This window comes from Aegilops tauschii, chromosome 7 (assembly GCF_002575655.3).
Source record: "Aegilops tauschii subsp. strangulata cultivar AL8/78 chromosome 7, Aet v6.0, whole genome shotgun sequence".
Taxonomy (NCBI): Eukaryota; Viridiplantae; Streptophyta; class Magnoliopsida; order Poales; family Poaceae; genus Aegilops; species Aegilops tauschii.
Window position 1 is genome coordinate 560,789,770 of NC_053041.3, and position 24,978 is coordinate 560,814,747.

Below are 24,978 nucleotides of genomic sequence, written 5' to 3' on the forward strand. Positions count from 1 at the left end.
TATACATGAAGAGCATAAAATCATATACTTCCTCCGTTCTTAAATATAAGTTTTTTTTAGAGATTCCAATACGGACTATTTGCGGAGCATAATGAGTGAATCTACACTCTAAAATATGTCTATATACATCCGTATGTCGTATGTAGTTCGTATAGAAATATCTATATAGACTTATATTTAGAAACGGCGGGAGTACAAAATAACCCAACACACTCTTGTAACGAATAAATTATTATTATCTAGAATATAAATATAATGATGATAAAATAATTGCATGTATCTTGATTATGAAAATAAAATAGATAAATATACGTGTCTGTGCTCGTTGGAATATCAGCCAACAGAGAATATAGGTTGTGAAATGCTATTTCAAGTGCGTTATTGAAGTCCCTTGAAAATCTCAGTAATTTCAATATCTCATAGCTTTATTCTCTACCAAATGTGATGTAGAGTGAATCCAAAATATATACATGGTATGCATGTGTGGAGTGAGTCGCATCCTGCTTTGTAGCAACATAGGACATTCTCTAGATCACTTGTTTGGCTATTATCTTTAGAACAATTTTTGCTATTTCTAGAATATTTGACACTTCTCTCGTGGCATAATAACCACTCCTCTCAGTTCACAAGGGAGAAAGGAAAAGAAGCTAATCTGTTCTAGACAAATAAACAGCCTCCCTCAAAAAGGAAAAGCTACTCCACGCCTCTCACTACACATGCACAACACACATCCCTTATCCCCACCTCACAAGGCACAACTTCAGCAACTCACATGGCATAGTCGCCGCTTTCTCTCCCCGCCACTGCTCCTCTTGTCCCGCCATAGCATCATCTGCCGGCTCCTCTCCCAGCCTTGGTGTCAGCCATCGCTTCCTCTCCCTGCCACAACGTAGACCACCACCCCCTCTCCTAGTCTGGTTGATTTGTACCCTTGATCCGCGATAGTTGCCGGCCTAATGCTATTGCCTACAGGTAGTGGCTGGTGGACCACGCCCGACCGAGGGAAGCAACAACGGCGCCGTAGGTAACAGGCATACACACAGTCGGTGGGCGCCTGAAACAATGCCATCAAACATGCATGAGCAACGGCCTCGATCATATTAATAGTAGGCCATAAATTCGGAAGGCAACCTTTTACAAGGAAATATCACGTATATTTGTTGGGATGAATGATCATTAAATTCCATACAATTTCTCTCCTAAGAATATCTAAGACATGAATCTTAAGAGCAATAGTAACTGAAGAACAACAAGCAGCTAGATGTCCTCGATGGTGACACAACAGTTGAGGTTGGGGGTATGCAGCCTCATTTCTACGAGAAGTCAAACATTCAGGACCAATCCGTATAGGAACATGCATAAGAAAATAAGAGTAATCTGAAAATGTAAGGATTATATTATTTTGTCTTCCTGAGTTCGCTTCCCAGTGAAATATCTATCATTTCTTTTTATTGCAATATCAGAGCCCCTTCACTTTCCATTTTGTTTTTAGTTACAGTTCCAAGTCCTTCCTTCAGCATATGATTATTTCTGTATGACTAATATGCTTCTGCATCTGCATATGATTATTCTTTTTTGATAAGTTGTCAACAGTTTAGGCCATTAACTAATGATAACACCGAGAGGCAAAGCGCAATTGAGCAAAGTTTTTTTAGCAAAGAACAACTCCGTACAATAAATTGGCAGGAGTCCTAGATCCTCGGTGCAAGATACTATTAAGTGCTTCAAAATATATAGTTCAATGCACATAAAAATAATTAAGCCACTAATACCATGATGCAATTATTTATTTTCTTGATATAGAATAGTAAAGTACAAAATTGGCGGTTTACCATTCACATGTAGAGATCAGAAGCTCTTCGGTTAAACTATCTTTGGATTGTCAGTCAACGGCCCACTTGTGGTCATTCATTTTCTTGACTTGAAGCAATACCCTACAAAACTACTTCACAAAGAGGCTCAAATTGTCGCTGATAGTCTACATGCTACACATAAATCATGGAAGGGGCAAACACTGATAACATTACCATTTGAGCCTCTTCTATATCTAGTCATAGTATTCCAACTATCCCAAAGAAAGAAGTTATCTGAAAGCTGCACTCTAACCTGCAACAATAAGGGGAGAAAATGAGAAACATGTAGGCTAGATAAAATGATTGCCATGATCTTAAATAAGCAAGCAATAGAGCAGTGTCGTTTCCACAAAGGCAAATGACAGAGTACAGCAAAACTTGAAGTACCAAAACCACCATATCTTGAAATGTGTTGTTTTCTTCATCGACGGATCTAACAAAAATGAATAGAAACCTGATCGGGTGAATGCTTGCAGTATGGAACAATAGATCGACCATGGGTACAAGAAAGGAATTAAATCCAATATTGAATAATCTCCTCACTCATCTCTAGTGCTTTTGCAAGAAAGGAATTAAATTCCATATTGAGCAGTAGATCTCTTGCTTTCAACTTCACTTGATTCTATTGTTAACTGCATTCCCAAAACATAATGCTCGCGTTCAAAAAATTGAGTCATCTAGCAAAACGTAGTTTAATTTATAAAGTTGTTGGTGCAGGCATCCACTCTGCCTCTGAACCTCCATTTATCTTGTTGTCATGGTCATATTTTTGCAGAATTTTTTTAGAACCATCAAGTGAGCTTGAGTTAGCTCAGAAGCTTATATGCATCTAGAACTTTAAGTTATACTCAAAACTCTACAGAAAGGTGAAAAAACATGCTGGAACTAAGAACAGATCATGAACAGATCATGAACTTCTAACAAAAACTGGCACATGAGGGGACATATCTTAATATTAAACGTAAGTCGGCATGAAGATGTCCCCAAGATACAAACAGAACCTGGCGTGTTGTCACTTCAGCATCGCGTTTCTACAACGGGAAGCCATCGGCCTCCTTCCGGCTAGGTCCGAGAAAACACATTTCCATTGTCGGGGCGACGATGCCTTCTTCAACACGATAGCCTCCCTCCCTCTGCTTCTTGCTGTTAGCTGTGCTAGCATCAAAGAACCATCCACCATTCCACCCCTAGGCTTGGCGAGTGCGCTGAATGGGCGACAGCGGAGTGAGAGTTGGGCATGAAGACGTTGTCACAGGCCTTGGTGACCATGTGATGCTGCCCTTGAGCAGCCAGTGATGAGGCGATGGAGGATGTGCTACAAATCGGCATGTCATGCAGGCCCAACCCACATGGCATTGTGGCATACACCACATGGTACGTCCAGAACGCACACATGATGGTCACCGGGCTCGCGTGCTAGCGCGTCCCCCAGGTCACAAGCCGCCACCGAGATGGCCTCTTCCCTAATCCGCACCCGCAAGTTGAGAGCCCGCGCTTGCGCCACACACGCCTCCTGCTGCGTCCGCCTCTCCGTCCACACCGGCATCTTCTTCTGCAGGTTCTTTTCGTGCAGCGGCATCCCGTCGTCTCCACCAGAGACAGCACCGAAACTTAGTCCACCCCCCCCCCCCCCCCCCCCCCCCCCCGGCCCCGGCGAGTGCGCTGGAGGCCACCAGCACCACGACAGTCGTAGCCTCGTAAGACTGCTTGCATGGTAGGGCTCGATGATTGCAATGGAAGATGGCTAATTGGAAGGCGGGGCGGCAGGGATGATGAAAGGGGATCAGCGGGAACTGCGGTGGATTGGATGAAGATTGATTTGTGAAATCCGCTGGGATTGTGTCGGTCAAGGCAAGGCATGTTTCGATTCTGTTATGCTTTTGCAAGGAAAGAGTAGGATGGGGAGGGATCGGTTGTCATGTCATGGGAGTGAAATTTGAATGGAAACAAACAGACGGGGTGCGGTTTGTTTGGAAAAAATCGGCGAGGAGATCCTTCCCTCGACGATGGAGCACTGCGGGGGAGGAAGCGAACGATACCAACGACAACGTATGAACGTACCATCACAACCACAGACTCCTCCAACAGTTTAGGCCATTTACTGAACCAATCTAACTCACAAACTTGTAGACAAAGACATCAAAGCACTTGTTGAATTCGCGACATCAATTGAACGCGTACGCATCAATTCTTAAAAGGAACTAATAGTTTAAAACTGTATACATTGCGAAAACTAATAACTACTACCTCCGTCTCTATTTACATGGCGCCCTCGGGTTTTGTGTTTGAGCATTGACCAATAATAGATGATTCACATGTCAGAAAATATATATACTGCTGGAAACTATTTTATAATAGAAATTCAATGGTATAATTTTTATGAACTAACCCACGATTAGTTGGTCAAAAGTTGAACCCGTAAATATGTGGGGGCGTGTAAACATAGGAAAAAAGGAGTAGATTTAATGGTGGAAAAAATTCATGCTTGCAAGTTACTTACTGTCCGTAACCTTCATTGAATCAGGTGAATCTATACTCCAAGCCAAACATAAAATGTTGCATAAAGTAGTGCCACACTAAATACAGCCATGCCATGGCTGAGAAATCAGCTGCACAAACACCAAACTGTTTTGGTAAATTATTCACTATTTCAAATCGTAGAAGGGGGAAACGCATGAAAGACAAACACCATAGATGACAAATAAAACCTGCAACGCTTTCGTTGCAGACCACCAAGCAGCACTTGAAACTAAAATTTGCACATACCGCAATCCACATCCCAACAAATCTTGCTAGTCTAGTACACAAAAGCTCCAAGAAGAAAGGCATTAACTGTAATATATTCAGAAGTTGTCCTGTGTAGCCGTGAGATTAATGAGACAAGAAATCACGAGTACAGGCGAGGTTTCAGAAAAACAGTACGGAATCACCTTCCTAGGCCTGATGCCTCTAGCTGCAGGTAGTAGTGCGAAAGAGATAGATGCCACATGATGCTTGTGCTTCTTCTACAGTGGACCATCCGTTCTAAAAAAACATATTTGATTTATCAGTGGAATTGATTTGAACGTGCAAAAGTAATAGTAATAATAAGCATATATGAGTTTCATACTATACTTATTTATTACTACAGGGAGAGGTAGCACTGCAGTGTTTTTAAGATATGCACAAATTTAGGAGCTTGGAGCTGATTCAGTTCAACCAAATTGCCATTTCCCAGTTCTCATCTGGACAGACTGCAAAAAGGAAAACTGTGCAATAGAGGCTAGAGAACATACACCTGGTTCATGTAATTCACAGGAAGTGCTCAGCGATGCAATACCAAAATTTAATCTAATGAACGCACTTATCTTCGAACCTGATAAGGACAAGAATAGGCGCCCAAGACATACATATATATACATCAAACTTTCATTGCTTAGATAGATCTATCAAAAACAACAACCTCATACCAGCAAGTTCGAAGAGAATTTTCTTCAAACAGGTTGTGGGCAATGTGAGTAAATATACTCCACTATATCTACTGAAATCCAAATGTACAGCTTGGCTGGTGAGCTTACATATTAGGTACGAGCTTCTGATAGAAAGTAGAAATCAAGGATTCTGAGTCTTTTTCCATTTGCCAACACAAACAATCTAAAAAAATTAATAAGAAAAAATGCAAAGAGGAAAAAGAGGGCACCTTCTGTGCGAAAATTTGAAGGATTAATGGATTGTGTGCCCAGCCACAAACATCAACGCAAATGAGCTGCCTCAAAGTCTTGTAGATTCATATGGTCATGCCATCACGATTGGAACAGCGATGCGTCCGAGGAAACACCAGCCGGCGAGCCTGCTAACCCTCGTCGATCCATCTGCATCAGCACCGCGATCGGACCAAGGAGCCGCCGCACCTGGCAGGGAAGGCCACGCCGATGCCATGGTAGGGATGGCTGTGCCTGACTTCTACACAAATCACTTATTATATTATTTGACTCTGACTTCTATAACCTGTATGAATCCGCTTTAAAATCCTTTCTAAATTGGACAGACTTACACCAGAATGACCTATACAAATGTTGTGATGAATGTGCTATTAGTGATACCTGGTAGGAGGCATCATTAGTCGAAAGACATGAAAGTGTCACATGTATACTAACAGATATGGTGTACATTTCCTTGTTTGAATATTCCTGCTCCACTCTAAATATGCTTGAATGAATTATGCGGCAAGCTACTAAAGGAAAACAATAATTATCTCCTTGGGCTTACTCTCCTTGAGCCATTGATTTCTCAATTTGTCAAAAAGCATCTTGATCTAATCCCACTTCCCTAAGCACATATAACGATTCTGGTCTATTTTTTACTCTAGCCCATTTATGAACTACACCAAAGATGTGGAATAGAACCTTTAGTCTGCCAATCCATGAATGATGTGTGTAGAAAGGGTGGTGCACTGGCTTTGTGCAAAAAACTTTCGTTCACAATTTACTAAAATCTAAATGAGTAAATCAAATCATGTACCACAGATTCTTTAGTTTTTGAAACTTCCTATACAAAATTAGATCGATGGATATCATAATTCAGTATACTTCTATGGATTGCAGACCACAAAGTTGCTACCTTATAATCAGAGTATCATAACCACAAAAGTATATGAGGAGGAATGTAAAGAAGACATAATTGTTTATTGTTCATCGGCGTATAAAGGATTTGCGTGTATCAATAGAAACTGTCGTGAATGTAAACATGGCAGGGAGGTTGGACTCCGTCCAAAAAAGTTCATCTAAAAAATGGAGAGAAGACTTTTAAGCCATGGACACTCATAGTTGTATGTGGCAGTATAGCTAAGTGTCCGTGCGTTCAAGAATAGATATTTCAGAAAGTCTATAAAACATGTGTGCTAGACTGGAATAACAAATTGAAATTGTAGTCGTCAAGACTAAGCTGCAATGATTTTTCTTGTGAAGTTGTCTACAACCTTTTGTATCACAGAACAAAACCTAATGGACTCGCTCATCATTGGTTTTATAAGAGAAAAAATGTACTTCAGATAGTTCCACACTGTTGCACAGAGTTATCTAAATGCGGTATATCAGTTCTGCTTGATCTCTGTAGGAAATATACCATAATATATTTTCTATAATTATATTATGACATCTCTAAGTTGTTCAACAGTATAATTAAAATCAAAATTAACAAATGAGTCGTTGAACAATCTCAATGTAACAATCACAATGTAGCAGGTTCAATTAAGCCACTCCTTACCTCGCCATGAAGTAGTCATGTTTTCCTTTCCTCTTTGAAGTGCCAGAGTTGCAGCCTCGATTCTACCGCATGGGCCGTTGTTGAACTGAATAGTCAGTTAGCAAGTAAAGAAACCTTAGATGCACCGCCTTAGTAGAAGAACAGCAAGTCATCATCTAGAAAGGAATGGCAGGTTAACATCTAAAGAAAGGACTGACATGAACATCAAGCTCTTGTCAGGTTAACAAAATCACAAACTTTTGTGTAGATTTCATAGCAATTATGAGCTCAGAACTTCCATGGGTTCAACCAGTACCACCGGCGCACCTGCACCCTCGCACAAACTCTCCTTCTACCCCCTATAAAATCTGTAAAAGAACAAATACTAACATTAGAACATGAAAATGCAGAAACTTACAAGATTCACAAGAAATAGCTTACTTACTACCTATTGCAAAATCGCTTCCCGACCCTAGTGCAAGAGAAACGCCCCAGCCACACGCCCCCATGTTCCTCCTTGCTGCCCTCCTCTTCTCTGCTCAAAGTAATTACTTTTCATTGGTACAATTTAGAGTTGGGGGGAAATAAGCATTACTCAAAGTGATTCTTTAGGGAACTCCAAAGAGATGAAAATCAGTGCAAGAAGATGCATAGTCCTAAATCAAACTATAAATTATGTTGATGTTCATTGATCAAACCTTACCATCAATCCAGTTATTGCAATCCACGTACAGTATAGATCCTACACCGCCCACAATTTCCTTCGCAACCACAAAATGCAGTCCAAAAATTCTCACCAAGACACGCACAGCTTGATTTAGACCTCACCGGCTCATGCATCGACGAGGCGGCGTGCTCCATCTCGTGTAGACATCACATTATGAGATGCTAAGAGTTAGTCTAGTCAGAGTTTGGAGTATCACGTCTCCAGTCAGAGTTTGGAGTATCACGTCACTCGTGTGCTCCACCTACTTGCTCCTCAAAAAAACACTGTACATAAAGATTGTAAGAACCACATCAATTTTGGTATTGATTTGTCCACGTTCAAAGGACTTCTACCACCAGATCCAAACTTCTCGCTTCACACATTAGGCTGCACTGCAGAATTTGAAAAGTAACTGGAATAAATTGGGCATTTATTTATGCTAATTAACTCGCAAGATGGATGGACGCAGTTGTTCACATACCTGATCTGGCAGCCGGCAGCTTCCGCGGAGCTGATAATTTGCGTTTTGAGGTGCCATGTGACGTCAACGGCGGAGGGGTCGTGGCCGTACCTGCCGTCGATGGTGAAACGGAGGTTGGGGCTGACAGAGCCCAAGAAGTCGCGGAAGAAGGCCACAACCAGGTCCTACCCTATCATGAATCGCGCTGCCGGGGAAAACGCAAATTATCAGCTCCTCTTACACGCAGTACCTCGGCTTAGTCCGCTCCCGCCGCCGGCCTCCACAGCGCCTTCCGCCGACCGCCAGTGCCCGCCCCCGGCGCCCATCACCCCATTGTCTTTTCGCTGCAGCTGCATGAGCACGACACAGGGGACAGTAAGCAGCAGCAGCACGAACACACAGGGCGGCCAGCCATAGAACAACATCATCAGTACGGGCCGGCCACAAGCACACGGGGCCGACGGCGGGTAATAGCAGCACCTGCAACATGACGGGGCGGCGGCGTCTCGCTGGTAACCCTAACGCTAGCTCGCCGGCTCAGGCAAATTGGGTGAGCCAGAGAAAGAGGACTGACCTAGCCGTCGCCTCCGCCGAGGACCACGGGGAATCGCTGGGAGGATCCGCCCTCGTCTTCCTTCGAGCACCAGCAGAGACATAGGGGAGGCGGGTTTCGACTTTCGATCCAGATGGATGGGCGAAGAGGAGAGCGAGAGGGATCTGTAGAGAGGCACGGGATCTCGGCGGCGGCGAAGGGCGACTCCTCTCGGATATCAATGCCGCCTCCTCGATAGCCTCTCGGTGGTGGAGCGGGAGGCGGGGCGGCGGCGGTGGAGTGGGAGAAAGAGGGAAAGAGAGAGGTCGCAGCGGGAGGGGGTGGATCGAGAGGAGGGGTCGCAGCGGGAGGGAGAGAGAGAGGGAGCGATCGTTGGGTTTTTTTTGGCACCGGTTTTTTTCGCAGAAGGATAGCGAGTTAACGGAGGTGGGAGGATGACGAAAATAAAACGGAGGTGGGAGGATGATGAAAAAAACCCAGCGGAAATAAACCGCGCGGACTATTCACCAAGTCGTCCATTAGGAGTAGAGATTAAGAAGGGATCGGCAGTCTTCAGTCCATTTCATCCTCTGTCTCTCTCTATCATTTCTTTGTGAAAATCCGAAGATCTCTGAAGCGAATCGAAGAGAAATCGCTGTGCTCCTCCACAGCCAACAAGAGGATGGGCGACGCTGCTGATGGAGTAAGTGCAATCCCATCTTCTTTTTTTTGTTTGTTAGTTGGTGAGATGCAGTAGATCTGAGTGGATTTTTTGGGTTCCATTGTTTGTTTGGATCAAGTCCAGATTAGTAGATTTGAAGCATAGGATCGTCCTTTTTTTGATTCAACAGGGGGTGGTAATGTAGTGCGTATATATGAGGGGATTTGAGTCCAGATTAGTAGCCTTGAATTATACTGTTTGTACGCTTCTTGCTTCAGACGTCAAGGTCTCAAGAAGTGGTTCTCTCGTATCCCCTAATTTGGACTTCAGACGTCTAGATCTATTACTGATCCATCACCTAGGGAGAGGTTCAGTCCCTTGTTTGTTTATTTTAGTCCAGGTTAGTAGCATTTGAAGAATATAATTTTCAGCAGAAACAATTTTTTTGTGAACATGTTTGAGGAATATTACTTAAATCAAATCCCCTCATATGTATTTGCTGAAGCTATCACTAAGGGTGGTTCAGTCCTTTGTTTGTTTATTTAGATTACCATATTTATTCAGTAGCATGTCTTTTTTTAAGAAAGAGAGATTATCACTGAATGTACCAGTAGGAGTGGGTGTCTTTTATTTGTTTTTTCAAAACCCCTATCTAATCAGTAGGATGTTTTTTGAAATATTTTCTTTTGTAAAAAAGAGAGATTACTACTGAATTTTATCACTAGAGATTATACTGGAATCTTTTTTCTCTGTAGAATGTATCAGTAGCATGTTTACTTGTTTCTCCTGCAGCAGCATGTTTTTTTAGTTTTTTTTTTTTTGCTTAAACCATATGAATCAGTAAGATGTTCATTTTTGTGTGTGTATGAATCAAGATATTATGGTCTCTTGATAGATTCACCTTCTTTTATCTCCACATCGTAATGTAAATATATATTTTTCGTCAACAGCAGCGACGCCAATGATAAATGATCATTATCTTGAAATCCTTTTTGTTCATAAGCATACAAGTATCGCACTAAAAATCATTAGCTGAATATGTATGCGTCTCACTAGCACAAATTTATGTTTTGGCGGCTTTTTTATGTGCACAGGAGATGGTTTGGAGAGTTTGCCTGAGCCCTTGCTACCGCGAGAGCAGGTCAAGCGGCATTAGCATGTATGTCTGGAAGGAGTTTAAAAACGCAGGGGTAAATCAGCAGCCTCTATTTTTCTAATTTTTTTCAATGTATGATCCTTATTTTTTAGTTTGTACTCATCATCACAGAATATTTTAGTTTTTTAAGCAGAGGGAACCCCATAGTTTAACTAGTTGTTTACATTGAATTATTTTTATCCAGCGTGTCAAACTCTTCTGATGCATTTTTCTGAACCCATGTAGAATGTGGAGTGTACATTTTTGTAGGATTTCAGGGTTTTAATGTTCATGTTCAAAACCATGTAGGCTTGTTGCTTGTTCCTATCATTTCCTGTAGATCATGTTCCAGTCCTTAGTCATGCCTAGTAATATATGCTAGTTTTTAGACTGAATTTTTAGGTTGTAGCAGCTTCAACTTTTTATATCATTGCTTGATCCATTTCTCACTGTTGTTTTCTCTTTTTTCTTGTTTGCATGTATAGTTTTTAACTACGAGGTGCAAACACTTTTTAAGTAAGAGGCGTCGAGAGAGATGTGGGCCCAGTTGCATGTCCCACAAAAGGCACACAATTGCATGTCTTCTAGCTTGGTCGCAACTGGTGGACCTTTGTTTTGTTGGAGGGGGCGGCTTCGAGAGAGATGGGGCTCAATTGCATGTCTCACAACAGGCACGCAATTGCATGTCTTCTAACTTGGTCGCAACTGGGGGGGGGGGGGGGGGGGGTTGTTTTGTCGGAGGGGGCACCGTCGAGAGAGATGGGGCTCAGTTGCATGTCCCACAACAGGCCCGCAATTGCATGTCTTGTAGCTTGGTCGCAACTTGGGGGGACATTTGTTTTGTCGGAGGGGGCGGCGTCAAGAGAGATGGGGCCAGTTGCATGTCCCACAACAGGCACGCAACTGTATGTCTTCTTACTTGGTCGCAACTCGGGGTGGGGGTGGGGGCTTTGTTTTGTCGGAGGGGGTGGCGTCGAGAGAGAAGGGGCCTAGTTTCATGTCCCACACTAGGCATGCAACTACATGTCTTCTAACTTGGTCGCAACTGGGGGGCTTTGTTTTGTCAGAGGGGACGACGTCGAGAGAGATGTGGGCCCAGTTGCATATCCCACAACAGGCACGCAACTGCATGTCATCTAATTTGGTCGCTACTGGGGGACCTTTGTTTTGTTAGAAGGGGCGGAGTGGAGAGATGGGGCCTAGTTGCATGTCCCATAACAGGCACACAACTGCATGTCTTCTAGCTTGGTCGCAATTGGGGGGACCTTTGTTTTGTCGGAGGGGGCGGCGTCGAGAGAGATGGGGCCTAGTTGCATGTCCCACACTAGGTATGCAACTGCATGTCTTCTAGCTTGGTCGCAACTAGGGGTGCCTTTGTTTTGTCAGAGGGGGCGACGTCGAGAGAGATGGGGCCCAGTTGCATGTCCCACACTAGGCACACAATTGCATGTCTTCTAGCTTGGTCACAACTAGGGGGCCTTTGTTTTTTTTGGAGGGGCGGTGTCAAGAGAGATGTGGGCTCAGTTGCATGTCCCACAAACAGGCACGCAACTGCATGTCTTCTGACTTGGTCGCAACTAGGGACCTTTGTTTTGTCGGAGGGGGCAGCGTCGAGAGAGATGGGACCCAGTTGCATGTCCCACAACAGGCACGCAACTGCATGTCTTCTAGCTTGGTCGCAACTAGGGGGGTGTTTGTTTTGTCGGAGTGGCGGCCTTGAGAGAGAGTGGGCGAGTTGCCTATCCCACACCAGGCATGCAACTATATGTCTTCTAGCTTGGTCGCAACTAGGGTGGGACCTTTGTTTTGTTGGAGGGGGCGGCAATGAGAGAGATGGGGCCGAGTAGCATGCCCCACAACAGGCACGCAACTGCATGTCTTCTAACATGGTCGCAACTAGGGGAGCTTTGTTCTATCGGAGGGGGCAGCGTTGAGAGAGATGGGGCCCAATAAGATGTCCCACAACAGGCACGCAACTGCATGTCTTCTAACTTGGTCGCAACTAGGGGGCCTTTGTTTTGTCAGGGGGCGGCGTCAAGAGAGATGGGCACAGTTGCATGTCTCACACTAGGCACGCATCTGCATGCCTTCTAAGTTGGTCGCAACTGGGGACATTTGTTTTGTCGGAGGGGCAGCATCAAGAGAGACGAGCCCAGTTGCATGTCCCACAACAGGCGCAACTACATGTCTTCTGACTTGGTCGCTATTGGGGGACCTTTGTTTTGTCGAAGGGGGCGGCGTGTAGAGAGGGGGGGCCTAGTTGCATGTCCCACAATAGACACACAATTGCATGTCTTCTAACTTGGTTGCAACTGGGGGGACGACCTTTGTTTTGTTAGAGGGGGCGGCGTCGACAGAGATGGGGCCAGTTGCATGTCCCACAACAGGCGCACCTACATGTCTTCTAAGTTGGTCGCAATAGGGGGGCATTTATTTTGTCGGAGGGGGCGGCGTGTAGAGAGAGGGGGGCCAGTTGCATGTCCCACACTAGACACACAACTGCATGTCTTCTAACTTGGTCGCAACTGGGGGACCTTTGTTTTGTTGTAGGGGGAGACAACGAGAGAGAGGCGGCCAGTTGCATGCTCAACTGTAGTCACGCAACTGCAATGTCTTTTCAACACGCTTGCAGCTGCATGTCTTATAACTTGGTTGCCATTGGGGCATTTGTTTTTGCTGGAGGGGGTGACGACAAGAGTGTGGGCACCAGCTGCATGTCCAACTATACTCATGCAACCGCATGTCTTTCTAGCATGGACGTAACTTAGTGTCTTCTAACTTAGTTGCAACTAGGGGCATTTGTTTTGTCGAAGGGGTGGCAGTAAGAGAGAGGGGGCAACTAGTCATGCAATTCCAAGCGGCTGTCCCCCAGACTAAAACTACATGTCGTTTTACAAACATTTTTGCAACTAGACTTTTTTGCCTGGTCGGAAGGGGGCAGCTCCCCCGTGAATCCTCTACCCTCGCTATGTGTCACACGAGCACCATAACACCCCCGTTTTTCTGCCATGCCCGCAAACACAAATCAAGCACCCGATCTCACAACTAGTTTGTGTTTTTTCTTTTCTTTTTTTGAAATCATATACAATTTTTTCCTTTTTTATATTTGCATTTAATTTTTTTGTCTTCCCAAGGATTAAGAAAAAAATTAATTTGTTGTTTTGTATCTGATTCTGACAGGAGCTCATTTTCTCAAAAAAGGAGCATATTAAAGGAGAGAAGAGTTACTTGTCCGGATCCTCGGACACATTTTTAATGCTGTTGCGAAGGAAGGGAGTGACTACAGACGGTGTGCTGCTGTTTTTTTTATTTTCCTTTAAGTCTCTGGAATGTGGACCCAGGCTCAACATCTTTCTAAAGGCCACCCAACGGCACTTGTCCGTGATGGAAGTCACCGGCGACGAGATGCTCGGCGATCCCGTCGCCCCTCAGGACTCCTTGCGCCCTGCTGATGAGGTAAGCTGGTTGGAATCTGCACCCAGGACCCATTTCCATTCACTCTTTTTGATCTTAAGTTTGTTTGGAATCTGCACATTTTTTGTTTTGGTAGGAGTACATCTGAATTTTCTGTGCTTGATGAGAGCCTCAGTCTAATTCTGTTCACTGTTAGTAGACATTCTGTGTTTGTGAATTTACAAGTATCCAAGTTCATTGTCAGTAGACATCTCTGAATTACATAAGCAACTTGCTTGTAAGTGGTCAGTCCTCATGTAGTACTACCGTGCAAGTAATCTGCACCTGTTTGTTTTTGCGTGCACGTATATATGATGTTGCTACGGAATTTCTAATGCCAGTTTTTGAAACATATATGGTGCCCCGACCCATTCCCTGTTGTATGTATGTTTTTGGTGGCATGAGGATGCCACTGCTGCTATTTTTTCAATGTTTGAGTTAACTGATGCATACAGTTGAACAAGGCTGTGTTTGATTTCATTCAGGTTGGTTTTAGTGAGGTGGTTTTTTTGATGTTTTTTGTATATGAATACTTGAAAACAGAGATGATGAAACTGGTGCTTTTTCTGTAAAACAGAGTTAATTTATGCATGTTTTTCTGTATATGAAATTTTTCATCACTGGTGGATATGCTTTTTGCTCTTGTGTGAAACAACTTTAAACTGGTTTTCAAGCAGACACTTTTTTTTGTTAGAGCCTCACATTTTCTGTTTGTTTGCTTGACAGCTTCTGTTCATAATGACTAGTCAAAAAGTATAGTTCATAAAGCAAAGTAGGAATCAGGTTTTTTTTGTCTTTTTCTATGTAGTCTGGGCCCACAAATATAAAAGTTCATGACCCAATCCAATCACAACAAACAAAATGAGCAGCCCAGCCCAAAAGTAACAAACAAACAAACAGGGGGAAAAGAAAATAAGCCTAGATGCCAAGCCGGATCCAGCCCAAAAGTTGAACAGGCCTAATCTACATGTGATGACATCAGCCGCAAAGTCTCAGTCAAGTGAGACCTAGACAGACCCTTCTAGATATAATTATTTTGTATCTAATCAAAATCGATTAGATCACTGGATCCTGATTTTGGTTGTTGTAAACGTATACCACTGAATATAAAAGATGGAGACTGGCCAGGCTTTGAGAGCTGCGCCTACGCCATTGTCTTTCATCAAGAACTACTAGCTCACTGATGGATCGGTGGTTTATTTGGGACATGGTGCTTGGCTCAACGCCCACTCTGACGGGAGTCGTAGTCACCGCTCCATTAGGACGCCGACTGCACAGGATGGTTCGGAACATTAGCAGTATGTTAATGGCATCTTAATAAGCACCAGCTAATTTTTTACCACAACCATCCAAAATCTCATGTCCTATTGGTATTACTGATATAACAATAAACGAGAAGAGAAAGAACGAAAGACATGATGTGAATCCAGGGGCAATGCAAACCAATAGTCTTCGACATTAGACAAGCCCCGCTGAGAATGGAGACTCCTTGTCTTCTTGCATCTCATGGAACATAATTGATCTAGTGTTCGCTTTGAGGAGTGTTGAGTGAGCAACATGCAATATTGACTCTTTCCTATGTTCACCATACCTAAGAAGTTGCCATCAATGTCGCAACGCATTACATGTTGTGAATTAAACCTGATCAGCAGTTCACGCTCGTTGACCACAGCCATATCATTGAACCATCGCACTGTTGAATGAAGTGGTGTTTTCTTTTTCTTTTTGTAAGAAGTTAAATAAACTTGCCGTGATTTCTCCACCATTGACACATCAATCCGGTACTTGAAATCCCAATGTTTGGCATCATAATACGGCATTACCCAAACATCCATAAGAGTGAAAGGAGGAGTCGAGCTGCCCCAAAAAGCAAACATCTCCTTCAGTTTGAATAACCTCCTATTAGAGTACGGCTGGGCAGGACCATGCATCCACCGAAATGACTCGACTTCTGTGTCAAACACAATAATGTCTCTACTGTCTCCCGTAATTTCCTTGGTAGAATAAGGACACCAGTGTAGGCTACCATGGTGGTCGATTGGTGGTGGACAATGAGGCAAACACCACAACCCATACAATAACATATGTTTCAAATTATGTAATGGTGTAGTTGGTATTCTGACTTCAGTGTGCCTCGGCTCGTTGGAGCCCACTGTGAGGACATGTAAGCTGAACATATGTGCCTATGAATATGAAACCCAGAGCACCCTGTATTCTCCAGTTTGATGGTTACGTTGTTGTTGGCTTTCCCAACTTGTGGTTTAGGTAGGAGAGCATACTTGCGGATGAGTGGGTTGCAAATGTAGAATTGAGATCTTCGATGGACGATGAGGAAGCCTGAAGGAAATATGCCCTAGAGGCAATAATAAAGTTATTATTTATTTCCTTATTTCATGATAAATGTTTATTATTCATGCTAGAATTGTATTAACCGGAAACACAATACATGTGTGAATATATAGACAAACAGAGTGTCACTAGTATGCCTCTACTTGACTAACTCGTTGATCAAAGATGGATAAGTTTCCTAACCATAGACATGAGTTGTCATCTGATAAACGGGATCATATCATTAGGAGAATGATGTGATTGACTTGACCCATTCCGTTAGCTTATCACTTGATCGTTTAGTATGTTGCTATTGCTTTCTTCATGACTTATACATGTTCCTATGACTATGAGATTATGCAACTCCCGTTTACCGGAGGAACACTTTCTGTGCTACCAAACGTCACAACGTAACTGGGTGATTATAAAGGTGCTCTACAGGTGTCTCCGAAGGTACTTGTTGAGTTGGCGTATTTCGAGATTATGATTTGTCACTCCGATTGTCGGAGAGGTATCTCTGGGCCCACTCGGTAATACACATCACTATAAGCCTTGCAAGCATTGTAACTAATGAGTTGGTTACGGAATGGTGTATTACGGAACAAGTAAAGAGACTTGCCGGTAACAAGATTGAACTAGGTATTAAGATACCGACGATCGAATCTCGGGCAAGTAACATACCGATGACAAAGGGAACAACATATGTTGTTATGCGGTTTGACCGATAAAGATCTTCGTAGAATATGTGGGAGCCAATATGAGCATCCAGGTTCTGCTATTGGTTATTGACCGGAGACGTGTCTCGGTCATGTCTACATAGTTCTCAAACCCATAGGGTCCGCACGCTTAACGTTCGGTGACGATTTGTATTATGAGTTTATGTGTTTTGATGTACCGAAGGTAGTTCGGAGTCCCGGATGAGATCGGGGACATGACGAGGAGTCTCGAAATGGTCGAGATGTAAAGATTGATATATTGGACGACTATATTCGGACATCGGAAAGGTTCCGAGTGATTCGGGTATTTTTCGGAGTACCGGAGAGTTACGGGAATTCACCGGGGAGTATATGGGCCTTATTGGGCTTTAGGGGAAAGAGAGAGGGGAGGCTGCGCGCCCCCCAATGCTTAATCCAAATTGGACTAGGGGAGGGGCAGTACCCCCTCCTTCCTTCTCTTCTCTTTTCCCTTTCCTTCTCTCCTACTCCTACTACTTGGAAGGGCTCTGAGTTCTACTAGGAAATGGGGAATCCTATTCCCGGTAGGAGTAGGACTCCTCTAGGGCGCGCCATAGAGAGGGCTGGATCTCCCCCTCCTCCACCCCTTTATATACAGGGAGGGGGGCACCCCTTGGAGACACAACAATTGATCTCTTGATCTCATAGCCGTGTGCGGTGCCCCCCTCCACCATATTCCACCTCGATAATATCGTAGCGGTGCTTAGGCGAAGCCCTGCATCGGTAGCATCATCATCACCGTCACCACGTCGTCGTGCTGACGGAACTCTTCCTCAAAGCTCGGCTGGATCGGAGTTCGAGGAACGTCATCGAGCTGAACGTGTGCTGAACTCAGAGGTGCCGTGCGTTCGGTACTTGGATCGGTCGGATCGTGAAGACATATGACTACATCAACCGCGTTGTGCTAACGCTTCCGCTTTCGGTCTACGAGGGTACGTGGACACACTCTCCCCTCTCGTTGCTATGCATCACCATGATCCTGCGTGTGCGTAGAATTTTTTTTGAAATTACTACGTTCCCCAACAAAGCCATCACAGAGGCTTGGATGCAATTCTCTGAATGTTGTTTGGCACCCGGAAGACATGGCCAGATTTGTTGACTAGAAGTGTTGGTGGCGGCATCATTGAGGACAACAAAGCTGGCTGGCCGCCCTTGCCCATTGATGATGGGGAGCGATTGTTGTGAGTGATGGTGTTCAAGCATAAATTCAGGCGTGGAGGTGGCATCACGCCAGGACGTGCTGACAGCATGACAACGACCAACGTCCTTGGGCGTTAACCGGGCAAGTATATTATCGATGATCTCCCCAGGTAAGTCCTCGAGCAGAGTTGCCCCTCTTCTGTCCGGCATGGTGTTCTGTCGAGTTCAGGTTCAACTAAGCAAAGCCATAAGATTTATTGAATGGCTTGGGTGACTAACTTAAATTAAGGGAACAAGTAAATGAAGTATGTGGAAGACGAGACGTTTACCTTAGAAGATGGAGCAAGAGGTTCCAACGACGGCGACAAGCAGTGTCCGCAACGCGAGTGTGCTTTGTCACCTATATCCATGAGTACAATGATATTCACCGCCAATGTTAGATGCGGAGAAAAATGAAGAAGAATACACACAAACACGCAGAGAGATAGAGCACTACTAAGGGAAACCTTATACATAGAATCTTACCAGTAGAAGGGACAAAAACAAGCGCTACTACTACTTACCACTAGGGCGTGGCAACCAAACGCGCTGCAGCTAAGCTCTAGCAGTAGCGCGTCTCAGGGAAGAAGCGCTACAACTACAATTCCCCTACTGTTCTCGTCAGGCTCCCAATAGTAGTAACGAACTTAGGCAAAGCGCGCTGCTGCTAAGGTTGTTGTAGTAGCGTGTTTCAGGGAGAAAGCGCTATTGCTAAAGAAAGGAAAATAAAATGAAAACATATAGAAAAGTAAATGAAAATGAAAGAAATAGAAAAAGGGAAGAAAAAACAGAAAATGTGAAGGAAAACAAATGAAAAAGAAAAATAAAGGAGAAAGGCGTAGCAGCAGCGTGCTTTCAGGACATGCGCTATAGCTAACTTAGCAGTAGCGCGTTTTGCTAGCCAGCGCTATAGCTAAGTTAGCTATAGCTAATGTAGCAGTAGCGCTTTTTCTGGAACGCGCTACTGCTATTTTTGACTTAACCACGCAGTTCTTTCTTCCCCACGGCCACTTCCCCCAAATTGAACTCCTCCGCTATCGTTGCCCTGCATCGCCGTCGGCCGCCGCGCGCTCTTCCGTCGCCCTCCACACGCCCTCGAAGCTGCCCCCAACCCTGACCTCGACACCGCCACCGACCCCGACCTCGATGCCGCCCTACATCGCCGCCCTCCGCCGCACGCCCGAGCCCCGACCCCGACCTCGACGCCGCCTGCCCCTCCCTCGCCGCTGACACCCGAGGTGAGCACGCCTACACCTCCTCCTCCTCCTCCCCTACCTCTACCTAGCTAGGGCTCCCAGGGTTCATCAAATTTTAGAGTGCATCAAATTAGTTAGGATTCATCAAATTAGATGCTAATTAGGGCAGTAGTTCCTAGGTAGGGTTCATCTAATTAGTTAGTACTTGTAGATGCTTAGGAACTAGGGCAGTAGTGTTTAATAGAATTAGTAAGAAAATTAATAGAACTAGTTGAACTAGTTTATTTTTAGTAAGAACTAGTTGAATTAATAGAACTAGTGTATTTTTAGTAAGAAAATTAATAGAACTAGTTGAACTAGTTTATTTTTAGTAAGAACTAGTTTATTTTTATTTATAGTAAGTTTATTTTTAGTAAGAACTAGTTGAATTAATAGAACAGTTGAACATGTCACATTTGTTGTTATTTTTTTAGTTAAAGCAATTATTCCCGCATCGACGTCGACGATGCCTATGCCGCATCCTCATCGTCGACTCGGCGGAGGACACCTGCTTGATCAGAGGGGCCATGTCCGGGACTGGGCTCCGCCGGGCTGGTACTGGGAGGTGCTACCTACCGGGGGGCGCAGCTTGGTGAGGAGCCAGCCCGTCGTTGACCCGAACCTTTTTTGGTTGCGGTCGCATGAGCCAGTGACGGTGCAGAGGCTTGAGGACCCCGCGGAGGTGGTACATCACCGTGTCAGCGAGGAGGACGAGCACGTCCATCGCTACATGGTTGCGTTGGAGGGTAGGTTCTTCAGGGATCTCACTGGAGCATTGATCCTGTGATGGTTCCTTCTCTTTGGGTGTCCACCGCTCGCGCCGATACCCGTCGTTCGCTAGGGTTTTAGTTGTGTTAGTGATGTTATATGTATGATACTATTGGAGATGTATTTGTGATAATATTCGACGATGTACGGACACAAGAGATGATTTAGTTTTGCTTATTGAATGCATGCTAATTTGAATACTTATTTATTTTACGATTTGGTTTTGCTTATTGAATGCTCAAATTGGAGAAGTACTCCTATTTTGAATGCTCAAATTGGACCCCACTATGCAAGGCGTATGCATTTGATTAGTTGATAGCTTATAGGGTTTTTGTTTTTGCAGAAATCAAGGAGCCCCTCCATCGTCCCCGCCGTCGTCCCCGTCACCGACTCCCTCCGACCTCGAGGTGAGACCAGCCAAATCTCCATGTCAATATGAGTCCTATAAGATATTTTGAAATGTTTTTGTTCATATTTTCAACCATTGAAATGCAATGACCATCAAGTTTGAATGCTCATATGATGTAGATAAAAACATGTATATTTTGTGTTGCTCAAATAGGATATGTGCTTGCCCAAGTGGTTGGTCATGTTTGTAGGTTACACCTTCGAGTGGCCTATGTTTTGCGGGAGTGTTGATTAATTTCCGTTCCGGCAAATTTCGTGCGCTTGATATGTCCTTTTTAGCAAAGGTCATGCCGGATTTTTCCATGAATTTTGGCATGACTTGTGCTAGAATATGTAGGAAATATCGAGTGGCCTGGATTTTCTAGAAAGATAATTAAACAATATTTCGGGTTGACTTTAAGTCTGTCGAGGCTCCATACATGACAGTCAACAAATGAGTGAGGGAGAAAGTCTGGACCATATATGAGAGAAGAAGAATCCCGACTGTTGTTGTGGGGGTCGTTTCTCCTTCTTCTCCTTGTGCCAGACCTTTGTTATGCACTAGGGGAAGGAGGAGTAACGACCATCACCGACGGTCACAAATGTTAGAGAGGAATCAGTGAGGGAGAGTCCCCACCATATATGAGAGGACGAAGAATCCCGACTGTTGTCGTGGGGGTCGTTCCTCCTCTTCTTTGTTGTGATAGATCTTTTGGTAATGCATGAGAAGGAAGGGAGGAATGACCATCACCGACGGTCGCAAATGTCAGGGAGGAATCAGTGAGGGAGAGTCCCCACCATATATGAGAGGACGAAGAATCCCGACTGTTGTCGTGGGGTTCGCTTCTCCTTCGTTCCCGTGTGCTAGACATTTTGGTGTAATGCACTCGGGGACGAAAGGAGGAGCGATCATCACCAACGGTCGAATGTATACACCACGCGAGCTGAGAGTTTTCAAGAAAAAGACCCGACAGACCAATAGTCAACCCGTGATGAATAATAATGATCTAATTTAGTTTTTGCAGTACATATATTGAATTGTACAAGTTTAATCTTTGAACTATGAACCTAGGAAATGTCGTTATCGGACGACGAAAGTCTCTCGGGGGAGTGCGACTGGTGCAACGACGAATGGGATCTGTGCGACAGGCCTCATCTGGACGAAGGTCGGCGCTTCAGCATTAAGCTCCAGGAGACCTTCGATGTTGAAACGGTACGCAACGACGACAAGTGTTTTTTTCGTAATTAAGCACGACTTCAACTATTTCAACGTGTAATTTTCATATTTTACAATTCGAGTAGCTTATGCCATGCCATGCAAGACGCTATGTCTTGGAGAGGGTGGATTTTGAAGACCATGAAAATTTCAAAACAAAGAAAATTCACCTAAGGACCCATCATGGTATGTATTTTGAAGTAAATCTGTACAATTCTGAGAGCGTAATCCATTTTGGTTGCACAAATTGGGAAGCACTTTGCAAGATGTATGGATTTTATGAGGGTATGCTTGTCACCATGGATCTTGGTGATCCTGTCATCGAACAAGACAATATGGACATTTTGGTCCTTGTTGATACGCTTACAATTCTACCGCTATGTGAGTTTCTCAAACATAGTTATTAACTAATTTATATTGTTTATTTCAAAATAGTTGACAACTTATTTTCATTCTTCAAACAATGTGTGAAAGATGGTAGACAAAACCTACTACACCGATGGCTCTGAGTTAACTTATCAGGAGAAAAATCATCTGATCGCATTTTGTACAGATCTTGAGAATTACAATATCTATTATCAAACTCCTCCACATTATGGTCAATACGTGCCACTAGTGCACGTGTTGAACTACGGTAACATCCATGGAGATGCCATGGTAAGATTTTTTACTATTACGACATCCGTACATCTTTTGCATAAATTCTTTTAAAACTTAACTACATTGCTAACTACGAAGTTATTACTATGTTTTTCAACAGAAAATCCTGAAGGATTGTGTGCCTCATCTGATGTATCAGAATGGTCGCCTTGATGTTTTGAACATACAGCCAAGTCATCCCACGAATCACACCTATCCATATCGGATTTCTGAAACCGGTGAAGACATGATAATCAAAGAATGAAAACAATGTATGGTCAGTCGTAGGGAGGTTCTTGGAAGCAACAGTGTGCGAAAGGCAAGAATTGGAGACAGGATAATCTCCATTCTCCATAATGGAGAGTCAGGGGCTATCCTGTTTTATGTTATTTTACCTAAGAAAAGGTAGTAGGTCCTATGAGAGAGAAGTAGGTCCTAGGTACAATATTTATTATGTGGTACAATGTGTTAGAGTTGATGATGATGATGAGTTGTGATTATGAGTAGTGACCAACTTGCTATGTGATGTCTAATTGATGAAAACGATGATCATGAGGAGGTGTTATATGACAATGATGTATTATGATGATAAGTTGTTAATGATATGATGATGATGATATTTATTATCATTGGGTGAAAGAACCGCAGATTAGTTTCAAGTGGATGTCCATCCACTTGAATCTAGTCCACGGTTCTTTCACCCAGTGATGTAATAACTCATTATGATGTAAAAACAATCTCTAAATTGCTGCTGTATGAAAACTTGTATAAAGGTGTATGAATAGAACATGAAATAAAAAAGAAATATAATACGGAATAATAGTAGTAGTGCGGGCTGTGAGAAGCGCTACTAGTAATTAACAGTAGCGCCCTTTCCAGGAAGCGCTACTACTAAGTGGATATAGCAGTAGCGTGGGTTAACCCACGCTACTGCTAACCTTTAGCTGTAGCGCTGTACCAGTAGCGCTGCCTCCCGCGCTACTCGTAGGCCTAAAACCCGCGCTACTGCTAGGCTTTTCCCTAGTAGTGGAGAGAGAGGGGAAACTAGTTTGCATGACGAACCTTCTTACCTACGTCGTGAAAGATTGCACTCCAGCATGCTCGTGTGGTATTAAAGTGAGCGGCAGAAAAGATCTTGGCGTGAAGTGGAGTAGTACGTTGGCTGACCCCGCTCGGAAGGTAGTTCAACCCTTAACGGGTCTCGAATTGGATGCCATTGCCTAAGGTATGGAGGGGAGCAAGCTCGATCTAGAACCAAGGAGGCAGGACACGATGAGCGGCAGTTGCCAACTCGTTTCTAAGTAGAGGCTAGGAATCGTGGTGTGTTTAAATATGATGTGTTCAGGACTAAGCCAGTTTCTTAACAAAATAAGAGTAACCAATTATTTGGGTAAGTCTTAATCACTTGCCTTTTTAGGTAATCGTCATCACTTGCCTGAAAATTACAGAATTTAATATTATCCATTATTTCTTCTTGGCATTGGCTCCTCTTTCTTCTTACCTCGCCGATCTCACCTCACATTTCCTTCCCTACCTATTGGTCGTTTGACTGACTCGCTACCCCACAGCTCCGTCGGCTCGGCCTACCCAACCATGACCATAAAAGTCAAGGCTTAGCTCCCCCACCATCCCTCTATATATCCCCAAAGGGCAAAAGCCAAATAAAAGATTAAAATATGAAATTGCGAGAGATTGTATAAATTGAACTACGTTTAGCCAATACAAGGGAATGATCGTTCCGTTGGGTTGGCCCAAGGCCATATTTTTGCTAGGGTGGTTTCCATATTTGGGTGTATGCGCTTTAGTAGTTGTGGCCTAAATTGGATATGTAAGTTGTATCTAACTAATCATTATTAATTCCGCCGGTACCCCCTTGAATCCCTAGTTGGTCATTTCTCACGTGGTCAAATATTGATGGAAAAATAACTACCGGCAGGCCTAAATCCTTGCCCGTCAGGGATGTTATTGTTACCGACGATGGCCTCATGTGAAATCACTAATTAAGGGGTAGCACTTGAAAAGGTCATCCCCACCTTCCAGGTTGCGACAAGTGGCACACTGCATGTGTGCCACTTGTCACAACCGGGAGTTTTCCTTTTCTTCGTAGATTCGTTTATTAAAAAATATTTTATTTTTTAATCTGTGTGTCCAAATCCTGAACCCTTTCTAACGTTGGATTTCTCGCCTCATGATCTTCGAAACTAGATCTCATGTTTAATAGGTTTCACCAAACTTATTTTCCACAAAAAGGGGAAAACCAGAAGAAAAAAATGAGCTGGAAGCATGATTTTCTCCACTTTTTTGTCCATTGTGCCTCCACGCGAAGCATGTCCGTGCCTCTCACGGAAGAAAAAATGCGTTTTTTTCTTTTTCGTGAGGCACAACTGTGCCTTTCGCGGAATTAAACCCCGTGACTCCACGAGAAGCAAATACGTGCCTCTCGTGAAAGGAAAACACATTTTTTTCGTT

General features: G+C 43.8%; 1 long non-coding RNA gene and 1 pseudogene across 1 annotated transcript; one reads left to right on the top strand and one right to left on the bottom strand.

The window, feature by feature from the left end:
• The first annotated feature begins 9,325 nt into the window (after positions 1 to 9,325).
• LOC123495088 (uncharacterized) lies at positions 9,326 to 14,563 on the top strand. Its single transcript, XR_012188523.1, has 3 exons — positions 9,326 to 9,477; positions 10,530 to 10,625; positions 13,751 to 14,563. It is a non-coding gene; the product is annotated as an uncharacterized lncRNA (long non-coding RNA).
• Positions 14,564 to 15,334: 771 nt separating this feature from the next.
• Positions 15,335 to 19,129, bottom strand: LOC120969569 (uncharacterized; annotated as a pseudogene).
• Positions 19,130 to 24,978: the final 5,849 nt, after the last annotated feature.